Below are 21,301 nucleotides of genomic sequence, written 5' to 3'. Positions count from 1 at the left end.
CACATTAAGGCATCCATGCAAGGTCTTTCTGTGTTGTAGAAGAAGAAGAGGTTGAAGGGTGGATGTAATATTCAGCATAATGAAGACCCATGCTGGGTTTAATGCTGCCTTGTGGTACAGCTTCTTTTTCTGGAGACTTTGGCGGTAAAGCCTCATAAAAAAGAACAGACCGGCCATTCCTGCACTCAGACATTTTCCCAGTGGGCTGCAGGGAAGAGTGCTGCTTTTAAGACAGAATGGGCTTCCATCACCAACTACCCTGCTACTTGTGTTTTCCTGCAGCATGGGGCTGGTTCGAACATGTTTGATGGGGCTAGGTTTGGTTTCCACTTTAGCCCTGCTCAGGAGGGTTGTATTTTGGACCAATAATTTCAGAGTTTGATTAAGTTGCCAAACCTGGCCAGACTTTTGTCATGTTAAATGTTTTTCCCCTACTCCTTTCCCGAACCGCATTAAGAAAATTACTATAAACAAATTGTAAACCATATCTAGCCAACCATTGCCAGGAGTTTGAACTTAATGAGCACAATATTAACATGATTTCCTACCTTTCCGTCAAAAAGCAGTGCACCCCCAACAAACTTTACAAAAAGTACCACTCCAAATTCTCAATTGTTCTTCAATAGGTCACTAATTTGGGATGTGTGCAAATGACATCCATGTGCTCGTTGCCTGCATCCTACGGATCCTTCAGTCACTACAGTACCCTCAGACTGCCTGCTACTAACCACGCAAGTACCCAGGGTCTGGTGATCACTGTAGGACCTAGATTTTCAACTAGTGATAACTGCTCCAAAAAACAGACTTCATGCTGTCCACCTACCTATCCTCACCACAGACGTCACAGACTGCCAGCATCCTCTGGGTGCCCACTGCAGCATAATTAGCATATCGGTCTCCGACAAGGCAAGCACACAGTTCTGTCTGCTTTCTGAGTTAGGTAAGCACCCTTATGGCACATATACCTCTTCCCTTGGGTACCCTGGGGCTGCTGGTGACCACACAAGTACAATTAACCTGTCTGCGTTCCATGGGGGTGGAGATTTTCCTAGTTCACCGAGGCTGCATGTTTCTAATGCAAGATTTGAAACATCCAATACTCACACAACTACATGCCCTTTAATGAATTACTAAGTTGGCAGGGTATGCTCAGACGTGAGTCCCTTGCTCACTTTGCCACTGAATTCAAGGTAGCCAGGCTGATGAGGGTTATGAACCCGAAACCGGTCCCAGGATGCTAGTTTTCGGTCCAGGAAAGACATGGCTTGGCAGTTCGGGCTGGACTGTTCCCATGAGGCACAGGGTCAGACTGATTTGCATATGGCCATGTCTGAACTGGGGTGGCGGAATGAGCTAAAGAATGGTGATGGATTAAATCCAGATTAGTTGACTGGGGGTGAGTGTTTGATTTGCTCAAACGCTCCGTCCATCATCCCCTTTTGTATCGCTTTAATGAATTACTAGCAGCCTAAGTTAAGCAGAAACATACATCCTGAGCTTTACATATAGCCCCACCACACCAGTAGACTATTTATCCCTGAGACGTCCGTCGCAGGTTCCATTTAGAGCCAAAAGCAGTGAAACCAAAGAGACCTTTACCATGACAAAGGCTCAAGTGCATCTATTTAGACTCAATTATTCATAGAAAAAAACAGAGTGTAGCACCTGTGCACCATGAAAGGACAGCAAGAAGTGCATTACAGAGACTGTATAACCAGTAATACGTGAAGTGATAAACACCTCACTCCGTACAAGAATTGTACCTCCCCTACAGAAACAAGCTAGGGTGAAAGCTCTTCTGAAAAAAACAAATCTCAACCCTGATGATTGGGCAAATTACCGACCCATCTCTCTGCTACCGGGAATTAGTAAAGTAGCAGAAAAACATGTGAATTCTGCCCTCTCCAGATTTCTGGAAGAAAACAACTGTGTTCATTCTTCGCAGACAGAGTTCAGATCCCAACAAGGTGCGGAGACTGCTCTCCTAGTCGTGATAGAAGGATCAAGGAAAAATCCTGGATGCCGGAGGCTGCCCAGCCTTTATTCTTTTGCACCTTAGCGCAGCCTTCGACACGGTGAACCATCAACTAATGATTCATAGACTTAGGGAAGTAGTAATAACCGAAAAAGCATTGAAATGATTACAGTCCTTTCTGGAAAATTGAGTCTTCACAGACTTTGAAGAGGTATTTTCCTTGAAGCAAATACCTCTGACATGTGGAGTCCCCCAGGGATCCTCTCTTAGTCCAACAATGTTTAATGTTTATATGAGCTCCCTGGCTGGAACCCTATTTTCAGATGAGATACAGATGATCACGTACGCTGAAGACACCCAGCTAGTGATCTCTCTTAATCAGCTTGATAAGGCAGGAACTGGTCTGTCTTCATGTCTTGAGAAGGGATCCAGGTGGATGGACAGTTCCTTTTTAAAGCTTAATGGAACAAAGACCGAGCTTATGCTCCTAGGTCATTCTGTCCCATTGAATATATATCTTCATTGGCCCACTTGTTTGGGCACGCCGCCGGTGCCAAAAAAGCAGATCAAGAGCTTGGGTGTCTGGCTTGATGTCAACCTTAACTTTAAGCAACAAGCACAAAAAGTTGCAGCCAGCTGCTACGGTCTTCTGAGAATGATTAGAGGAATTCTCCCCCTGCTACCTTTTGGGGCTAAACGGCTATTAGTCCAAGCCTTAATTTTATCGCGGCTCGACTACGCCAATGCCCTTTATCTAGGTGCTCCTCAAACCTCTATAAAAAGACTGCAAATTGTGCAGAATTGTGCGCTCGCCTCCTACTCAATATCCCGAGACACCTATCAACAAAATCAGCCCTCTACATTGGCTACCAATGCTAGAGAGAATCCAATTTAATTGTGCATTGCACATAAAACACTTAATGGCAAGGGTTCAACACTAATCCACCCGATGATTCAACCCTACCAAACAAGCAGGCCACTCAGATCGAATAAAAAAGGCCTAATCTCAATACCGAAGATCAAAAGAGCTCGAACTGAAGGCCGCCAATTTTCATATAACGCAGCCAAGAGTTGGAATAGCCTGCCCGACCACATACGGCTTGAACCCATTTATCTGACCTTTAGGAAACATCTTAAAACCTTCCTTTTTCCTTGATTTGTCATAGTTGAAGGGCGCTACGGATAGCGCTGGGATGCTCTAGGGTAACCATGCGCTTTACAAATGCCTTTTTCTTTCATTTCAATTCTTTCATTGCTGTTCTGCTGCACACAATGTATTTTATTTTCACTTAACTTAAAAACTGAAACTTCGGCTCCACTAAAACAGGGCTACAAATCGGTCTTAGACTCGATAATGTGTTGAGTACAAAAGTTAAAATACAACATACAAAGTGCATCTCCCTTCATTTTCTTACTTTGTGCAGGAAAGGCTGTTGAAAGTGGTCAGACAGACTTCCATGGCTTGAAAATGACTGCTATATGTGTGTTATACTTGGAGAAGCATGGTTCATTTATTACCAATTCACATTTGACATCCTAGCTCTGAGAGCATTTGAAAATAGCCCCCACCAGCAGAGAAGCCATCCCGCTCGAAGGCAAGCAAGAAAAGAGCAACCTATGGCTGACACGCAGAACCGATTGCTGTGCGATGACTGCAGTAAGGCCTTTTGGGCCTCACCACTTTAAGCCGTCATTGATGCATCGCGATATTTGGCCACCAGTTTATTTGTTGAGTCTCATGAAAAGTATCTGCTGATCGACAACAGTTTCCCTTGGGTTGTTCATAGACAAACCACGGATATATGTTTGAATGTATGTCAGGACAATGACCACCAGTAACTCTACTTCTACACATTTTCTTCACCTGTTATCGTGGACTCTTACCACTGGCAATAACTTGCCCATGTCTTTGACACCATGTTGCTAACACTCATCCCTAAACCTTAACATCGAGCTCCCTTTACTTCTACCCCTTCACTTTTATACTAGCTCTAGCAAATGTCAAATACTTAGTTGTAATGATATGAATTAAATCACATTTAAAAGGCATTATTCTTCTAAGTAATTGCAGTTAAAATAATTGTCTAGATCAAAGTAAGGGAGTTGAATTAATGGCAAGTAAAAGTAATGGATTCAAATGAATTGGGTGCCACATTAGTGGCGAACCACAAATGTCGGTGTTTGGACTACATTTTGCCAGCAAGACGGACAATATGAAAAGCATGACTGGTAAATATGAACATCTTCTATAGTATTATCATGTTTTATTTACTTTACTTTGATGACGTTTATTATGAAAGAATGTGCTTATATATTGTGATGTAAACATTTAACACTATGTAGTCACCCATGCAAAGTTGTTAGTGTCTGTTATTTTGCTGAATCGTGGAGGGGCATGAATCTTTTACCTGCTTTTGCTCACCCCTGCACTGCACATGAGTATAATGAATAAACATTACAAATAACCCTCACAATACAATTAACAAAACTTCCAAGTTTAAGCTCATCTGAAATCCCTTGGTGTTCAGAAGTGTGGAAATACTGTTGCCTGTCAAAGATAGTGTGGTTCTCACTTCTTAAAAAAAAAAGAAGTGTTTACAATGGCCCATTTTAATGCGCTTTCATGCACTCCAACCAACAGCGGAAAAGTCGTTACTCCAACTTGCCCAGATGAATACATTATATTTCTTGAAATCAGGTAACCGTTGTGTTTCTTGCCAATTGGTTCAAATCGCAATCTTCGGGCACCTCTTCAAATAATCTAATTATGCCTAATTCCAAAATTTAACAACAAGAGCACAGCGATTAATAAAAACAAAATTCAAATCTGAATCCGCAACCAAGCCAAGCAACACAGATAAACCCAGATGCCATCAGCTAGCACTAGCTTCATATTAAAGAAGGCAACTCATAGAAAAAGTACCTACATTTATTTTGAGCTTCATCAACACCCTTTAATCAGTGGCCTCAATTTATAGTTTCAAAGACTGGCAAAGAGAGCCTTTTAGAAAACTCACTCAGTATTACTGTACTCGCAAAATACTCTACAACATAGATGAGTGCATTTCTCTTTGACTTTTCAGCATCCACGTGGGCTTCGAAAATCACTTTGAAAGATCGAAAGATAATTCCCTTAAAAGTATATGTTTTCTGCGGTTACATCAGTACGGCACAGGTGACCAAGAGCATAAATTAACCAAGACACATAATACCCACAGCCATATTTTTCAACAGCCTCAGCATCAGTCCTCTGCTTAGTTCACCACGTCGAAACACAACAATGAAAAAACACAGAAAACATATTTACCTCAGTTATTAAAAACCGGTTTGCTCACAGTTCCAGGCCAGGTTGCGTGTGAAAAACGAGCAGTTAGTTGCTGGTTTGCCGTTAAAATGGCTCCTACAGATTGGGGAAGTGGTTTCTGTGCAGTCTGTGAGTCATACATGAAACAAACTAACAGCCTCCGAGACGGTCACGCCCATGTTGCTGTGAGCACAATTACTCCACTAGGTCAAACATGCAAATCCGCAGGTACAGGAAAAAAATCAACACAGGCGCACAAGGCAGGCCAGGAAGACAATCCCTACAGTGAAAGAGCCAGCCCCACCTTAATTGCTGAGAGCAAAGGCCGTACAATTATTACAGCGAATGGAAAAGCACTGCAAACACAATATGAAAGTATGACAGGCCCCTGCTAGGCTGCAAAAACAAAGACGACTGAAGGAGGTATAGCATTACGCTGAGGACTTCTTTTAAGAAGCCGCGTAGGACACGGCAGCTAGAGCAAACAATTCAAATTTGTACCTTTTTGTTCATACATAGAATAAAAGAGTTGCATGAGGGCAGGGTGCAATTCAAGCTATGAAGCGTCTCCCCTCCCCCGCTCTGCCAGGCCAAACACCTGCAATCCACCTGTTCGCCGCTGCCACCTGAGGAAATCGAGGGAGGCGCTATTTACACAGCCTTATCAGCAACTCAGCAGCAGCTTGACAACTGCTCTGATCCCGCCCTTCAAACAGACACAAATCACCCTGGGAGGGCCATCAGGAGGTGCTTAATTAAGGAAGAATTAATTCGGAAAATATATTCACATTGATCAAATATTACAAGCTTTACTGTGCTGAAAACTGTATTCTGGAGCAGTCGTTCTTAACCTTTTGACTTCAGTGGACTCCTATTTGATCAGTACTGTAAGTCGAGGACCCCCGCCAAAGCAATTTCTATATTTTGAAATTCAAAATAATACACCAAAATACAAAAACAAGTGTATATCAAACAAATGCACAAATCCTGGAAATTTGTATTTAATTCACAAACAAAAAATATGCAAAAATCGAAATTTACCTTTTAATGGAAAGATTGGAGATGGTCAGAAAGGGGCCGAGTGTAAGTGGCTAACACCTGCCAGGCCCTGAGAAGACAGGGGGCACACGGGAGTCGGGATGCAGGGCTCGTCCTACCTCTGAGATGTGAGAAAGCAAGATCTTTTAGTCTGTGGTGTTAACACACACCGATGTCTAGATGAACGTGCAGGTATGCATGGGCTTCGTCGGCTGCTACTGCGGTATCTGCCCATATTTGGTAGAGTTATTTTCATGCCCTGTGTAGATGTCGATGTATTGTTGAAGCGATTGAATTATACATTGATTACAGGGTATGGTTAGGAGATGACCTTAGGACAGGGTCAAATTGGTCTGCTCACTTTTTAATGGTTTCGGGTAAGATATTGCTTGTAGAGAAGCTGTCATGGAGCATTATGATAATGTCTTTAATAGTGGTTAAGCAACCAGTATGTGAAAGGAGCATGTATTACTTATGTCATTTTGGAGTTTTTGTAGGGGCTTTGTACTACATCTGAATGTCCGATTTTTCTTATTTGGTCAAAAAAGGAGGCTGAATAGGTTGACTAAATTGTTAAGTTATTTTCACTGTTTGGGCCAGACAAGTGGGATTCAGAGCCTTAAACATTATTCTAAATCTCTTGTTAGATTAATGGTTAGTATTGGCGAGCACAGTGGCTAAAACTTTATTTTTTTCAGCGAAAATGGCTTTCTCGTACTTTGTGGAGGTAGCCATACATTGCTAAACATTACATACCGTTGATGGCTACCTCAAGTACGATTCCGTGCTTTGGCATACACCTGAGGAAAGTGAAAGAGTGGTTGAACCAGTTGTGTACTGTCATGTAGCTGTCCTTGAATGAATGACTGAACGAATGAGTGATAGAATTTATAAAGCGTGCAGCTACTCTAAGGAGTGTCCCAGCACTAAAGAGGAGGAGAAAACTCCTGAGGCGCATGAATAATACTCCAGACCTCACAGTCTCAATGAGAAAAAAGCCAGAATTTAAGTTTTCTACGGAAGACAGTCTCAAGCGGAATCAAAGGCAGGTCCAGTGGGAGTTAATTCCAGGCCTTTGTTGCCTGAAAGGAAAAGGCTTTGCCTCCCCTACGAATGTGTTTAAAACGGGGAAATGGACAAGAAGGAAGTAGAGGAGAACCTCAGTGATCTAGAAGGATGATCCTGTACAGATCTCTTTGCCAGATAACCCAGACTGGAGAGAAACAATGCCCTGTGGACCAGGACCAAGGCTTTGCATACAATCCATTTCTCGATAGGCAGCCAGTGGAGAGCCTTCAGAGCCGATGAAATGGAAAAGCATCTGAGAAGATACAAAAGGATCTCTCACCACTAGGTAACAGTGCAAAAGACTCACTGGTACCTACAGGGGTAAGAAGGATAGATGTGTGGATATCTCCTCCTCAATATAGACTTATCACACAATTGTATCCAAACCAATAATTTGGCTCTAACTAGTTTCTAAATCTCCTGCTGATAATGAACTCCGGTGTCGCTGGGAGGAAAATGATTTCCTTTTATTGATTAACCCTCACACACCCTATTGGTGTCATGCTTCATCATCGGGTTCAACCAGACTCCTAAAGATCTGGGTGGGCTCGACCATCTTTCAGGGAGCTCTTAGGAGATATTGGTCAGGGGGGTTAAAGATTAAAAACTCCTATTGCTTCCCCAGGTATCCCTTTATTAGGCGGCATGCAATGGATATTAAAAAAACTAGAAAAACGGGTATTTTCTGAATTTGATGGTCCTAAGACCCTAAAGGTTAGCCAACATGTTTCAGCCCTCTGTAAACTGCCCAAAAATGGTCAGGGGCTTTTGTCAGGGCTCAAAAGAGAATGTTCCCTCCCTGGTTCTTAAATCAGTTGACCTATATTTTAGTTTTATTGAAGATACAGATAGCTGTTCTCTTCACAAAATACCAAAACTTTCGATATTTTTCTCAAAATTTTTTCTTTCAAAAAATCTTTTCCATCAAGCGGAGAATGATTATTCTCCTACCTTTTGTATCTGAAAAATTCCACCCAACTCGGGGGTATTTTGCGTGACTCAGGAGGGAGAGGATAGTTATTTGGTCAACTTGTAATTTACAAGTCCTTTAGATCCCATGCCCCTATATTTCATCTACGCTCGCTGGCTCTCACCCAAGAGCCAGCGAGCGGAGGGAAATGGTTGAAAAAAGAACCAGGATGGAAAGAAAGTGTAAGCAAGATAAAGAAATGGAAAGAGAAATGACTAAAGCAAGACTACAGCGAGATCACGTTAGATGAAGATACGTCTGTATAGTACATAAAAGAGGTCTGTACATGGAAAGAGAACCATAATCACTTACCTTAAATTGACACTAAATTATGATACAGACAATCCAAGAAATTCATGAACCAAATATAGGGAAAGAGAGTAATGGTGGGAAGATGATAAAATTGTCAATATTTATCGGAACAGAAAAGGAATTTGCATGCATTCCTTGAGAACATAGCAGAAAATTCCTTTCAAACATTGCCTGTCTCACATAATTTCCCTCTGAACTTGTATGAGATGCCCGAAAAGAGAAACAAAAAGGATGAGTGTAAATTAATGATGAGAACATGCAATACGAATTGGAGTTAAAGAAGCCCCCAAACACAAGGCTATAACTGTATAGTTGCAAAACAACAGTTGATGGACAGAATGCAGAACAATGTCATACATTCACCCGAGGACAGAGATCTGGGCCTAAATTCATCGCTTTTTGCACTCAACACCACCCCAGTTCAGACATGGCCATATGCAAATCAGCCTTGACCCTGTGCCTCATGGGAACAGTCCAGCCCGAACTGCCAAGCAATGTCGTTACTGGACCGGAATCAAGCATCCTAGGACCGGTTTTTGGCTATCAGCCGTCTTCAGCCAGGATAGCTTGACTCCAGTGGTGTGGAGAGCATGGGACTCACGTCTGAGCATACCCATCCCACTCGGGGTGACAAATGCAAAACAACATTTGATGGACAGAATGCGGAACAATGTCATACATTCACCCCAGTACAGAGATCTGGTCCTAAATCCATCGTTTTTTTGCACTCCACACCACCCCAGTTCAGACATGGCCATATGCAAATCAGCCTTGACCCTGTGCCTCATGGGAACAGTCCAGCCGGAACTGCCAAGCCATGTCTTTACTGGACCGGAATCAAGCATCCTAGGACCGGTTTCTGGCTATCAGCTGTCTTCAGCCAGGATAGCTTGACTCCAGTGGTGTGGAGAGCATGGGACTCGCGTCTGAGCATACCCATCCCACTCGGGGTGACAAATGCAAAACAACAGTTGATGGACAGAATGCAGAACAATGTCATACATTCACCCCAGTACAGAGATCTGGGCCTAAATCCATTGTTTTTTTGCACTCCACACCACCCCAGTTCAGACATGACCATATGCAAATCAGCCTTGACCCTGGGCCTCATGGGAACAGTCCAGCCCGAACTGCCAAGCCATGTCGTTACTGGACCGGAATCAAGCATCCTAGGACCGGTTTCTGGCTATCAGCCGTCTTCAGCCAGGATAGCTTGACTCCAGTGGTGTGGAGAGCATGGGACTCACGTCTGAGCATACCCATACCACTCGGGGTGACAAATGTAAAACAACAGTTGATGGACAGAATGCAGAACAATGTCATACATTCACCCCAGTACAGAGATCTGGGCCTAAATCCATCGTTTTTTTGCACTCCACACCCCCCCCAGTTCAGACATGGCCATATGCAAATTAGCCATGAACCTGTGCCTCATGGGAACAGTCCAGCCCGAACTGCCAAGCCATGTCTTTACTGGACCGGAATCAAGCATCCTAGGACCGGTTTCTGGCTATCAGCCATCTTCAGCCAGGATAGCTTGACTCCAGTGGTGTGGAGAGCATGGGACTCACGTGAATAGATGCAATGTCTACATTCAAGTAGCATGCATTATAAAAGGAAGGCTCAGATGTTTCTTCAGCCTCAGATTTTCTTTTTGTCTTTATTCCCTAGTAATTTCTCTATAGAACGGGCTTTCAGGATAATGGTTTATATCCATCCTATTGGACAGGTTGTGCCAGCCTCATAGCGAAGTGAACATCTCCTTGTTGTGCTCCACCACAGCTCTCTTTCTAAGGCTCGGCACTTTGGTGACAGAGTGTAGCCTGGCGGATCCAGAGCTTGGCCAGGGCCATTAATCAGGGCACAACTAAGCAGGTCTATTCCTCATCTTTGATGTTAAAATAGGAAGAACAGCAGCACTCCTCCTCCCTCTTCGTCCTATATTTAAAAAGTTAGTGGTCTCAGTGACACTGTTAGGATCTGAAAAAGGGTTCGGAGGTACTGAGGACTTCTGAAAGGGGTTTCCTGCTTGATGTAGTGCTAGAGGGGGACTAAGCATATTGATAGCTGTAGTTAGGCTAGGTTCTTCCTTGTTAAACCAGAAAACAGGACATGAATCCCCTACTGTTTGCCTGGTGTGGCAATGGTAACAGCTGAGACACCTGGCCATTCGGTGCCACTGGGGCAGTCTTGAGGTTGTCAGAACCACCGGCTGTTGTGTACGGTGTCTGCAGCAAGTAGGAGAACTGCCAAAGAGTCTTTAAAGTCCCTAGGTTACCAAGAGACTACCTTGCTTCTATGACCTTCAGAGTGAATAAAACCTTCTGCCATACCCTCTATGGAGCAAAAACAAAAATGATCCAAAGATGGATTTCCCCCCAAGCCAACATTCTGCACAACAGTGCCCTGAGGACTATTAGGAAGAGTGTATGATCTCTCACTAGCCTGGCTGATCTTGAGTTAATCCTTATTTTATGATCTCCTGTAGGAGGGAAGAGCTACAATAACACCTCTGTGATGGAAACTAAACTTGAGGAATTGAATGGGAAATGGACTGTATGGAAAAACAGCTTATGGCTTAGAACAGAGGCTGTCAATTGTGGCGCAGGAAGTCGGACCAATAGAGAAGTAGTAAAAGGATGATGAAAACATTTAAAGTTGCAATATATCACGTGTATTGAATTTGAATCAGATGTTTAGGTATTCAACCTCTTTCCATGGGAAACAATCTAAAAGCCTTGATGCATTCCTCTCTGAGAAAGAACATTTTGGATGCTGATTTTTAAATCCAGCTGACAGTGCACGAGGCATTCAGGTTTTACAAAGCGGGCACTGGCACTGTGAGAGTTGAGTTCGGACAATCCTTACAAAAAGAGTGACTGCCACAGGTGCCAAAACAGAGAAAGATTTACTCTTCAGATGTGGTAAGCTGCTTTTCTTCACTGATTTAAGACAAATCACCAAGACAAGGATAGAGGAGCTGCAGACGGTGAACCATAGTCTGTTGGCAAGCAAGTTTGAGTATTTTCTGTGGTACCATGCCAAGTTACTTGTGATCTGGGAGGTTTAAGAGTTATGTTTTTTTTTACACTGCTGCTATCTGTTCTGGACTTCCTGGACAGTAAAAAAGAAAAAGGCAGGCTGGGCACTCTGGATCACTGCATGGTTAAAGCAATGTTGTATCCAAGTTTATACATAGATTTGCCTGATCTTAGGTTCCTTGTAAGAGAGGCAGTTTTTATGCATTCTATTTTACAGTTTAGTTTCGAGCAGTGTTTTGCTTTTTCCACATCCATGTTTTCTCCCACCCCCAACATTCCTCCTGGTCCCCATAGGATGCATAGCTAGCAAGTTTTCTTATGTGTGACATTTATATATTTTCGGTGTGCCTATGTGGAATATTTAGATGTCTTGTGTGTTACAAGGAGTGACACTTAATCGAGAGTAGAATAAACCACGATGTCCTTGAAAATTATACATATCAGAAATTACTTCAATCAATTACATTACTTTATTCGGTATAAAAAAATACCATAAAAGTACAAGTAAAATACATCAAAGTTAAAAAACAAACCAATTCAACAATCTAAAATTCTACATAATACATATACAATACATCAATAGTTAGGTACCCCTCCCCTCAGCCAATTAATTCATAAAGTCATAACAAGAAAAACATCATGGGCGACGTATGTTCTCCCAATGCCCCTTGTTGCTCTAAGCCTAACCGCTGCCCTTAAAAAATTTACAGTACAAAAGCCAAAGCATCTGAGGAAAATAGCAAGGCCACCCTAGCATGTTTAAATCTACCTTTCTTTAAAATGCTATTTCAAAAGAGGCTCCTAAATTGTGAATAAAAGGGACATAATAAAGCAAGGTGAAGGTATCCTGTGGAGATCGTTGGTCGCAGCCACATAGTCCCTTCATCTCTATAGACGCTGTAGATCCTGCCGGGTCGGCTAGTATGTGGTACAGAAGATTTAGCCTGAACCGTGTCATTAAAAATCTATCATGGGCATTGTGAAAATAAGACAAATAAGATTCAATGCCCCTGGATGTTTTAGTTAGAAGGTGTTCTCTCACTGACGGTTTAATCGGCTCCCTATCTTCCCTGAGTGTTGTAACATGCTTGAAAAACCGGTCCCTAACCATGGCCTTATCTTGCACAGATATTTTAGAAGGGTTAATAAAAAGGTCTGCACATCCCATTCCCTCGAGGGTCTCCTTCACATACTTTAGCCATGGGATATTAAGCCCCCGGTCGCGGGCAAGGCAGTCTGCTATGACCTGCCTACTGAATGTTGCCTCCGTGTTTCCCCAAATTTTAGCCCAGCAGACTAGGGGTTTAACTCCCAACCTGTCCCTAATGTGACAAACGCCAAGTTCTTCGTGGACAATATGGGATAGCGTACTCTGAGGCACTTTGAGCAAACGCCGAAGATACTTATTTTCCTCTATTTTTAGTTGCTTACCTCACTACCATAGAGGACTTTGGCGCAACACAAGGAGCTATATAATTTCAAATTTGCTCAAGTTACCATCGACCTAACCTTTGTGAAAAATTCATGATCGACCCAGAGCAACTAGCTAGAGTACGACATTTCTCCTCAGGTAAATTTTTAAAATTTAGACGGCAATCATATAAAATCCCCAAATACGAAAAAGAGTGCCCACTTCCATAATATATGATTTTGACGGATTGGGGACAAATCTAAATTCTCCATAAAAGAAACAAAGCCGTCTATCAAAATCTGCAGCCCTTTGGGAGTGCGGGCAAGGAGAACCGCGTCATCCGCGTGAAGCAGGACAGGGATCCCTCAAGAGCCAACCCTTGATGTGTCAACCTTTAAAGTGCTAAGTGCCTGATCCGATTTATATACAATGTAAACAAAAATGGGGCCAGAGTACAACCCTGTTCTGCCCCTCTAGAGCATAAAAAGGGTTCTGTGGTGCTTCCCTCCTGATTGTATCTGACCGCAGCGGTAGTATTCGAGTGCAAGGATTTTAGAATATTAAAAGTCCCGGGTCCACATCAAGGTCAGCCATGATTGCCCATAATTTCCCTCAGTTATCTCGGTTAAAAGCCGCCGTCAAGTCCATAAATGACAGGTACACAGTCCCTTGGCTGGCAATGATGTACTTGGCTACAAGTAGATATAAGTTGAGATATTGTTCGGTGGTTGACTTCCCAGGCCTGAAGCCAAATTGGGTGTCAGTTATAATGTGCTGCTACTCAGCCCAATCCATTAGCGGCTGAGGATAACCCACCCTAAAACCTTTGCTGACACGTCAATTAGGGAAATTGGTCGATAACAAAGTGGGATATCCTTGTTACCTTTTTTGAAAATGGGCACAATTGTGGCTGTGGACTAGGATGGCGGCATGACTGTATCTACTGCTGCATTAATAACCCTAGTCAAAATGGGCGCCCACAGCTCTACCTTACTTAGAAAAAAAGGTCGGGTGGAATCCCATCGGGACCCGAGGCCTTATTTCGGGTCAAACCTTCAATCCATACCTTGATCTCGCCTAAAGAGAAACTTATCGGGGTAATATTCCGTTCCCCCTAATATCCTCCGACTGAGCCTCATCTGAGCAGTGATTGTAGAGCCAATAAAAATACCCATGCCATTCCCCCGGCAAGGTATTTTTAGCTAACCTGGGTTTATTTGCCTCTTGGAAACAAGGATTGTTTATAACTTTCCAAAAGATAGTTGTATCCTTTAACTCCATCGCCTCCCTCAGATCCTCCCAGACTTGCTGTTGCAATTTCGTTTTACGGCCTTTAACGGCTAACTTATAGTTTGTCCTACAATGGGTCACCCTATCCTTATCTCTTGGGGAAGATTTTAGAGCGACGTTCAGCTCTCTCAAAGCACGAGTCACGGGTTCCGGTGCCGGACCGGCAACTTCCGGTTTTCGGCCCGTCCTCAACGGCGCAGGAAGCGGGTCCTGCTCGCACTCCAGTTCCCGGCTTCAGATGTGCGGAGGCCGCGTATCACCGGACGGCGTATCTTCGGCCCTGAACGTCTCAGGCGGACCGGGATCGCAGCGGGAGGCACCGCAGCTGCTTAGCCATCAGGCGGTGGGGTCCAAAATCAGGATATATATATCGGGATGCTCCTGCTGGAGGATGGTGTTGATGGAGCCGGTCGCTCACGTGGCCATCTTGGTTCCGCACTAGGCTCCTCCCCTACAGGTACAGATTTATCACCAAAACTCTGAAAGCTAATAAGTATCAAGGTGCCTGAAAAACTATTTTCGAGCCACGAAATAAGCAGATTGTGAAACCAGGTGTTTCTTGCTCCGCCACTATACTGGTGACGAAATCTTCAAACTATTAAGCAACCTTCCCAACACTGGGGCGCATGATGTCCAACCCCCAAATGAACACCGAATTCAAGAGGTTCAATTTACGCCGAGATGCCAACACAAAGGAGAATCCATGGACCTCTTTTATGCTCGCCTACAAGAATTCACCAGCACGGGCACTGAGGATGACCCACACAAAGAGGCTTGAGAGCAAATCATCCAAGGCTGCTGCTCAGCAACCCCAAAGCGCTACATCCTCTGACACCCTAACATGCCACTGGACGAGATCCTCGCGCTTGCCCAGTACGAACTGTCCAATGACTGAGCCGACCAATTTGAGATGGAATTCAACAAGCTTCCCACCCACCCTGCGCCTGCCCCATCAAAATAGAGTCAGCAGCCACCATCTCTAAGGTGACGCCCTCGTCGATCTGCTCCCAGACCAGTTCAGGCCGGAACACCTGACGAGGACATGTGTGGCTACTGCGGATTCTCCCCACACCCCCTCCAAGAGTACTGCAAAACATGCTCCTTTTGCTGACTCAATTACTATGCAGAAGTCAGCCATGGCTGACATAAGCCATCCGCCTTCCTTGGGCACGACACACAGTGCCACCAAGAGGTGAAAATGGTCACACTCAACCAAGGACACCTAAGCTATGGATGGTGACGAAGAAATCTTCCTGATATCATGCACCCTTGAATTCTCTGCGATATGCTCGTCCCATCTGCCAAGTCACTATCGGCTGCACACCAATCATCTCTGTGATCGACATGGGCGCATCCGTCAATGTAACCTGCCTGGTGCAGTAGCTTGCCATACAACCATCTTACAGCCTACATCAGCCTAGATTTTAGCTTATGACAGCACCAAACCTATCCTGCTAATAGGGTTGTTCCTCTGCTTTGTCTCCCACGAGGGACATACCTGCCACACCAAGTTCTTTGTCAAGTCCTACGAATCTGAGATGCTAATCTGCTGCAATACTGTTGAGCACCTTCTCCTCATCCACTACACTGCTGCGGTGAGCAATCTGGCTGCTGAAATGGATCGAATATTCTACGATTTCCCCTGCTTGTTTACCAGCATAGGACGCCTGAAAAGAACCCCAATTTCTCTGAACATCGACCCCCCACTGCCTGCCCAGTTGCCCTACACCAATGGATTCCATTTCATCTCCGACCTGCGGTGGAGGCTGAGCTGCAGAAGCTTGAAGAAACAAGGGTTGTCCAAAAGGTGTTGGGACCCACTCCATGGGTGTCCTCCATGGTCGTAGAGAACCAACCCAAACAGCGAGGTTGCATTCGTATCTTTATCGACATACATCTACCCAACAAGGTCATCAAATATTTACGCCACATCTCCCCCACATCTGATGACTGGTAGCGGATGTCAATGGATTCAACTGGTTTTCAAAGCTTGACCTGAACTCAGGCTACCATCAGCTAGAACTGCATGAGGATATTAGATATAATCACAACTTTCTCAACCCACGTCTGTGTCCGCCGCTAGTGCAGGCTGAATTTTTGCATTTCCCCTGCAGTTAAAGTGTTCCAAAATGCAACACAAGAAGTCGTCACCAGTCAGGAAGGTGTCATCAATGTCAGAGATGACATCCTCATCCTCGCCTCTACCCTCAAAAGCCACAACTGCCTCCTAGGAGTAGCCCTTAAGAGGATCACACTCCATTGCAACAAGTGACAGTTATTTTTGGGCAGGAAACTGTTTTTGGGCTACATGTTCTCACATGACAGCATCAAGTTTGATCCGGCCAAGTGCATTGACATCAAGGAAGCACCTACACCTAAGTCAGCCGCTGACGTCCAGAGTTTCCTTGGCTTTGCAATGTACTGTGCGAGGTCCATCCCCAACCTCATCACACTCGCAGGACCTCTGAGACACTTGACAAAGATGTCAAACCCTTGGGCATGGGGGAAGACTGAAGAGGAGGTGTTTTTAAGTCATTAAGGACGCTCCCCTCTAGAGGACAGTAATGGCATTTTTTGATCTTGCAAAATAATCTAAACTCCTAGTAGACACCGCCCCATCGGCTTCAGAGCGGTCTTCGTGCAACGCGACAAAGAAGTCAAGTGGGTCCCTGGCATATTTTTCAGCATGACCCTCACTGAGACCGAGAAGAGGTAACCCACATAGAAAAAGAAGCACTCGCCATTAGTGGGGCTGCCATCAGTATCTCTATGGGTGGCCCTTTAGAGTCATAACTAACCATAAATCACTTATTCAGTTGTTTTCGAGCACAACAGCTCACACCCTACACATTGAGAGACTGACATTGCAGCTCCAAAATTACCCGTTGTTCATGAGTTATTAGCCAGGGTGCAACAACCCTGCTGATTATCTCCCCAGACACCCCTGACTCTCGTCCAGCGGTCTTAGTGGGCCTCAGTCAAAATCGAACAAGTAAGCTAATGGTTAGCAAAGACAGGCTGCCTGAAATCACTGACCCTCCACGACATCGCTCACACCACGATATCAGACTTGTGCCTCTAAACAACAATAAAAGCAACAAGTTCCTGTCAATGGAGAGATTTTCTAACAGACATGAAACATTACGACAACATCACTCAGCATGGCCTCTCTGCCCTGTGGAATAGCAGGCATAAACTCAGCACCGCAGAACAAGGAGTACTCCAGAGAGGCCGCAAATTTGTAGTACCCACTCGCTGGGAGCCTCCATACTGGCCCTCATACACACACTGGCCACCTTGGAGCCATCAAGAGGAAAGCACACTTGCAGATAAAGGTGTTGGTCGCCACTCTGGATGTGAAGGTCAATGACATGGTCGCCTGCTTCCACTGGTGCCAGTATTAAAGTTCATGTACCGGCTCCCTCCCTTTGCCAATGACAAACCCAGTGCAGGCCCTTGGTGCGATATCAGTGTGAACTTTGGTTCCTTTTCTGATGGATGCCACATGCTGGTAGTTTTGGATACATTCTCAAAGTTCCTGATTGTGGAGGTGCTTCCACGCACCACATTTGATCATACAAGGAAGAGCCTTGGCAAAATCTTCACTGCCTTTGGAGTTCGCATCAGCTTTAAAAGCGACAATTTGCCACCGTTTCAGAACCAGGACTTTAGGACAAAATGTTATCCAGCAAAAGCTGGAAGATGCTAGAGTCATAGAATCATGTATCAGGGCCCACCCCATGGGTGTTACCCATGGTAGTCGCAAACAAGCACAAGCAACCTGCGAGCATCCTCATCTGTATGGACATGCGCCTTCCCAACATGGCCATACATACGGAATGGCAAATCTCCTCTACAATTGACGGCCTAATTGGATCCAAGAGGTTCTCAAAACTTGATCTGAACTCAGGGTTCCATCAGCTCAAGCTACACGAGGACAGCATGTGCATCACAACATTTTCCACTCATGTCGGCCTCAGCCGCTACCACAGATTAAACTTTGGAATATAATCAGCATAATAAATGCCATTTGTGATGACCTTGCGGGCCTCGAGGGAGTAATCAATGTCAGCGATGACATCCTGATCCACACCCCTACCTATAAAACCATTGCCGCTGCCTATAGGCAGCACTCAAAAGAATCGGCTCAGCCGGCCTCACACTAAATCACAAGAAGTGTCAGTTCTTCTGTTAAGAAATGGAGTTCCTTGACTACATATTCTCCAATACCAGTATCAAGGTTAACCCTGCCAAACGCATGGACATCAAAGAGGGGGCCACACCATCCTCTGCTGCTGAACTCCGAAGCTTCCTTGGCCTCGTAGTATACTGTGGGAGATTCATCCCCAACATAGCAACCCTAGCTGGGTTTAGGGGAAGGTGGAGGACGATGCATTCCAGGCCATCAATAATCTCTGCTAGAAGACACAGTAATGGCCTATTTCAATGCCGCAAAGGTATCCAAACTATCGGTAGATGCCAACCCCATGCGCCTTAGTGTGGTCTTAATGCAGCATTCCATCCAGTAATGACCACAGGGCACAAGTCACATTCGTCAGCAAGACCCTCACAGAAAAAGAGAAGCGCTATGCATACACATGGTTTGAAAAATCCACTCGCCCACTTGCTATGGCGAGACAGATTTAATCAGAACAAGCTATTTTTAGGGCATACTCGTCCGTTCTGGCGAGCTGACAACAGGTGTTCTTCTTGCTCACAAAGTGAATGAGCAATAAAGATGTCTTCAAATCTTGCTACCTTGTCACATTTGCTCGGCTTTCAGAGACAGAGGTCAAAAGTCAGTTTGTCTTCAGTTTGTCTTCAAACATTTACTTTTCCTTCTGTGACGGAAGTTAGAGGATTTTATCAAGTGAACTGTGTGACAATCGCCCTGTGCAAAGCATGTGAAATGAAAGGCTGTAAGAACAAAACACAGAAATAACTAGTAAGTAAACTGTTCCAACATTTAGAATATATTTCACTAGTTATAGAGACACATTTTTGTAAATCTGTGGTGAAAAAAAAGATTTTATAGGATCAAAATAAATCAGAACATTTTACTTGGTGATGTGCAAATTTTAAATAGTTTTGCTGAAACCCAATTTCCAAACATTGTTTATGCGCTACGCAGTTTTATCAGTAAAACTACATGTTAGTGGGAAAGTTCAGTGGCCTTTTCAATGGAAAATGTGCTATCTGTAAATGAAAGTGCACTACCACATCATGCTTCAATAATATATTTATGAAAAGTGAGTTTTTAAAAATGAACTGGGAGCCATAATGGGCCGGGGGGCCCAGGTCGGGCTAGATGTTCCCACTGCTGCTCTGCCTGTGTTGTATTGTGGTGCTGTTGCGGTATGGGAGCGCAATGCAGAGTTCTCGTCTTCTACTCTTCTTGATGCTGATGCGGAGGCTGGCCACTGAGGAGCCGGGGGTGATCACCATCATGCAGGTATATTCGGCTGTGGGGAAGGGAACAATGGACTGGGGAGTGGGTGAGTAGTGCACCCCCCCCCACACTCATTATCTAGATGCTGCCCCCAACTGCAGGCTGTGGTAGTGAGTGTACCTGTCCTGCACCATGCACACTTCACAAGTTCCCGCACCTAATGTGGGGCACTGTGCATGACCCAGTTCCCCCTCTCTGGAGGCCTTTATACATAAAGCGGAGTGCAGCAGCTAGTACACCCATTGCCCAACACTTTAAGTTCTATTTTCTCTTTAGTGCATCCATCCACAGTCCTGAACTTTAGAGTGTCCTGCAAGCAGCCTGTCACATTCCAATTTCCAACGACGGGTGGCACATTGTATCTTAACAAACAAAGAAAAAATACAATGATCCAGTTTTCATGTAACTCTAGCAAAAGAGAGGGACCCAGAGTCCAAAGGGGTAGGGTACCAAAAGACAAATTGTCAAAGCAAAGTTCTCCCCTTTGGGTGAACTCACAATAGCCACAACGCTTATATCCACAACATACAAAACAGAATTGAGCAATAAGTAAAAAGTGAGCCTAGTAATAATAATTTTATAAAACGTGTACAATTTATTTCGGTATATATTAAAAAACACAGTAAACAGTGTTCGTCACTAAAAAAAATGAATAATACAGTAATTCATATACAAGATAACAAACACAGTGGGAGACAACAATAAGGAAAATTATTCCAATTCATAGACTTAACGTAACGTGACTCATGAACTTGCATCAAGTTCATGAGTCACGTTATGTTAAGTCTATGAAACAACTACTCCAACTACGATAATATTACATGTTTTGGAGTTAGATTGCGTTTTGAAATAGTGTACTTACCTCATTTTAATTGGAATCATTTTCCTTATTGTTGTCTCCCACTGTGTTTGTTATCTTGTATATGAATTATTACTTATTATTGCTCAATTCTGTTTTGTATGTTGTGGATATAAGCGTTGTGGCTATTGTAAGTTCACCCAAAGGGGAAAACTTTGCTTTGCCAGTTTTCATGTAAAACAAAATTATACAGCGTGTCGCTGCTACCAGCAAGAGAAAGATGATATAAATGCATTAGCGAGAAGGGTAGTAAAAAAGTGTAAAGAACATGTCATGCTCATGTATAATTGATATTTTCAAGAACTTTGTTGCATAAAATATCAACGATCCGTTTAAAACAGCAGTTGCCCTTCCTGCTCCACCCAGCATGTATTGTGTTAAACATAATTGGCGCGGATCTTGCGATCCGTATAACTCTGCAATCAACATTCCTTCTTCAAACAGCATGTAACGAGTTAAACATAATCTGCGCAGATCTTCAAAAGAAAGAAAAATTTATTTACAATATGAACCACTTCTAAATACCCACCATCATTAATAAATAAAATCCAAACTGGCAAAAACCACATACTAACATCAATAAG

The 21,301-nt window shown here is 43.9% G+C and overlaps 1 protein-coding gene across 3 annotated transcripts in view; it reads right to left on the bottom strand.

Moving 5' to 3' along the window:
* Positions 1-21,301, bottom strand: part of ELF1 (E74 like ETS transcription factor 1) — a 526,009-nt gene that overhangs the window by 490,837 nt on the left and 13,871 nt on the right. The window contains exon 1 of one of the 3 annotated variants that reach the window (XM_078657393.1): positions 5,283-5,431. The exons of 1 other annotated variant lie outside the window; for it this stretch is intronic. The gene's annotated coding sequence lies outside the window, so the exon portion shown is untranslated. Of the gene's footprint in view, positions 1-5,282; positions 5,432-21,301 lie in introns of those variants that run through there. One more of the 3 variants, XM_078657397.1, reaches the window with a different exon arrangement.

Source organism: Lissotriton helveticus, chromosome 8, assembly GCF_964261635.1.
Source record: "Lissotriton helveticus chromosome 8, aLisHel1.1, whole genome shotgun sequence".
NCBI lineage: Eukaryota > Metazoa > Chordata > Amphibia > Caudata > Salamandridae > Lissotriton > Lissotriton helveticus.
The sequence above is the reverse complement of the archived record's forward strand: the minus strand, read 5'-3'. Positions and strand labels throughout refer to the sequence as shown.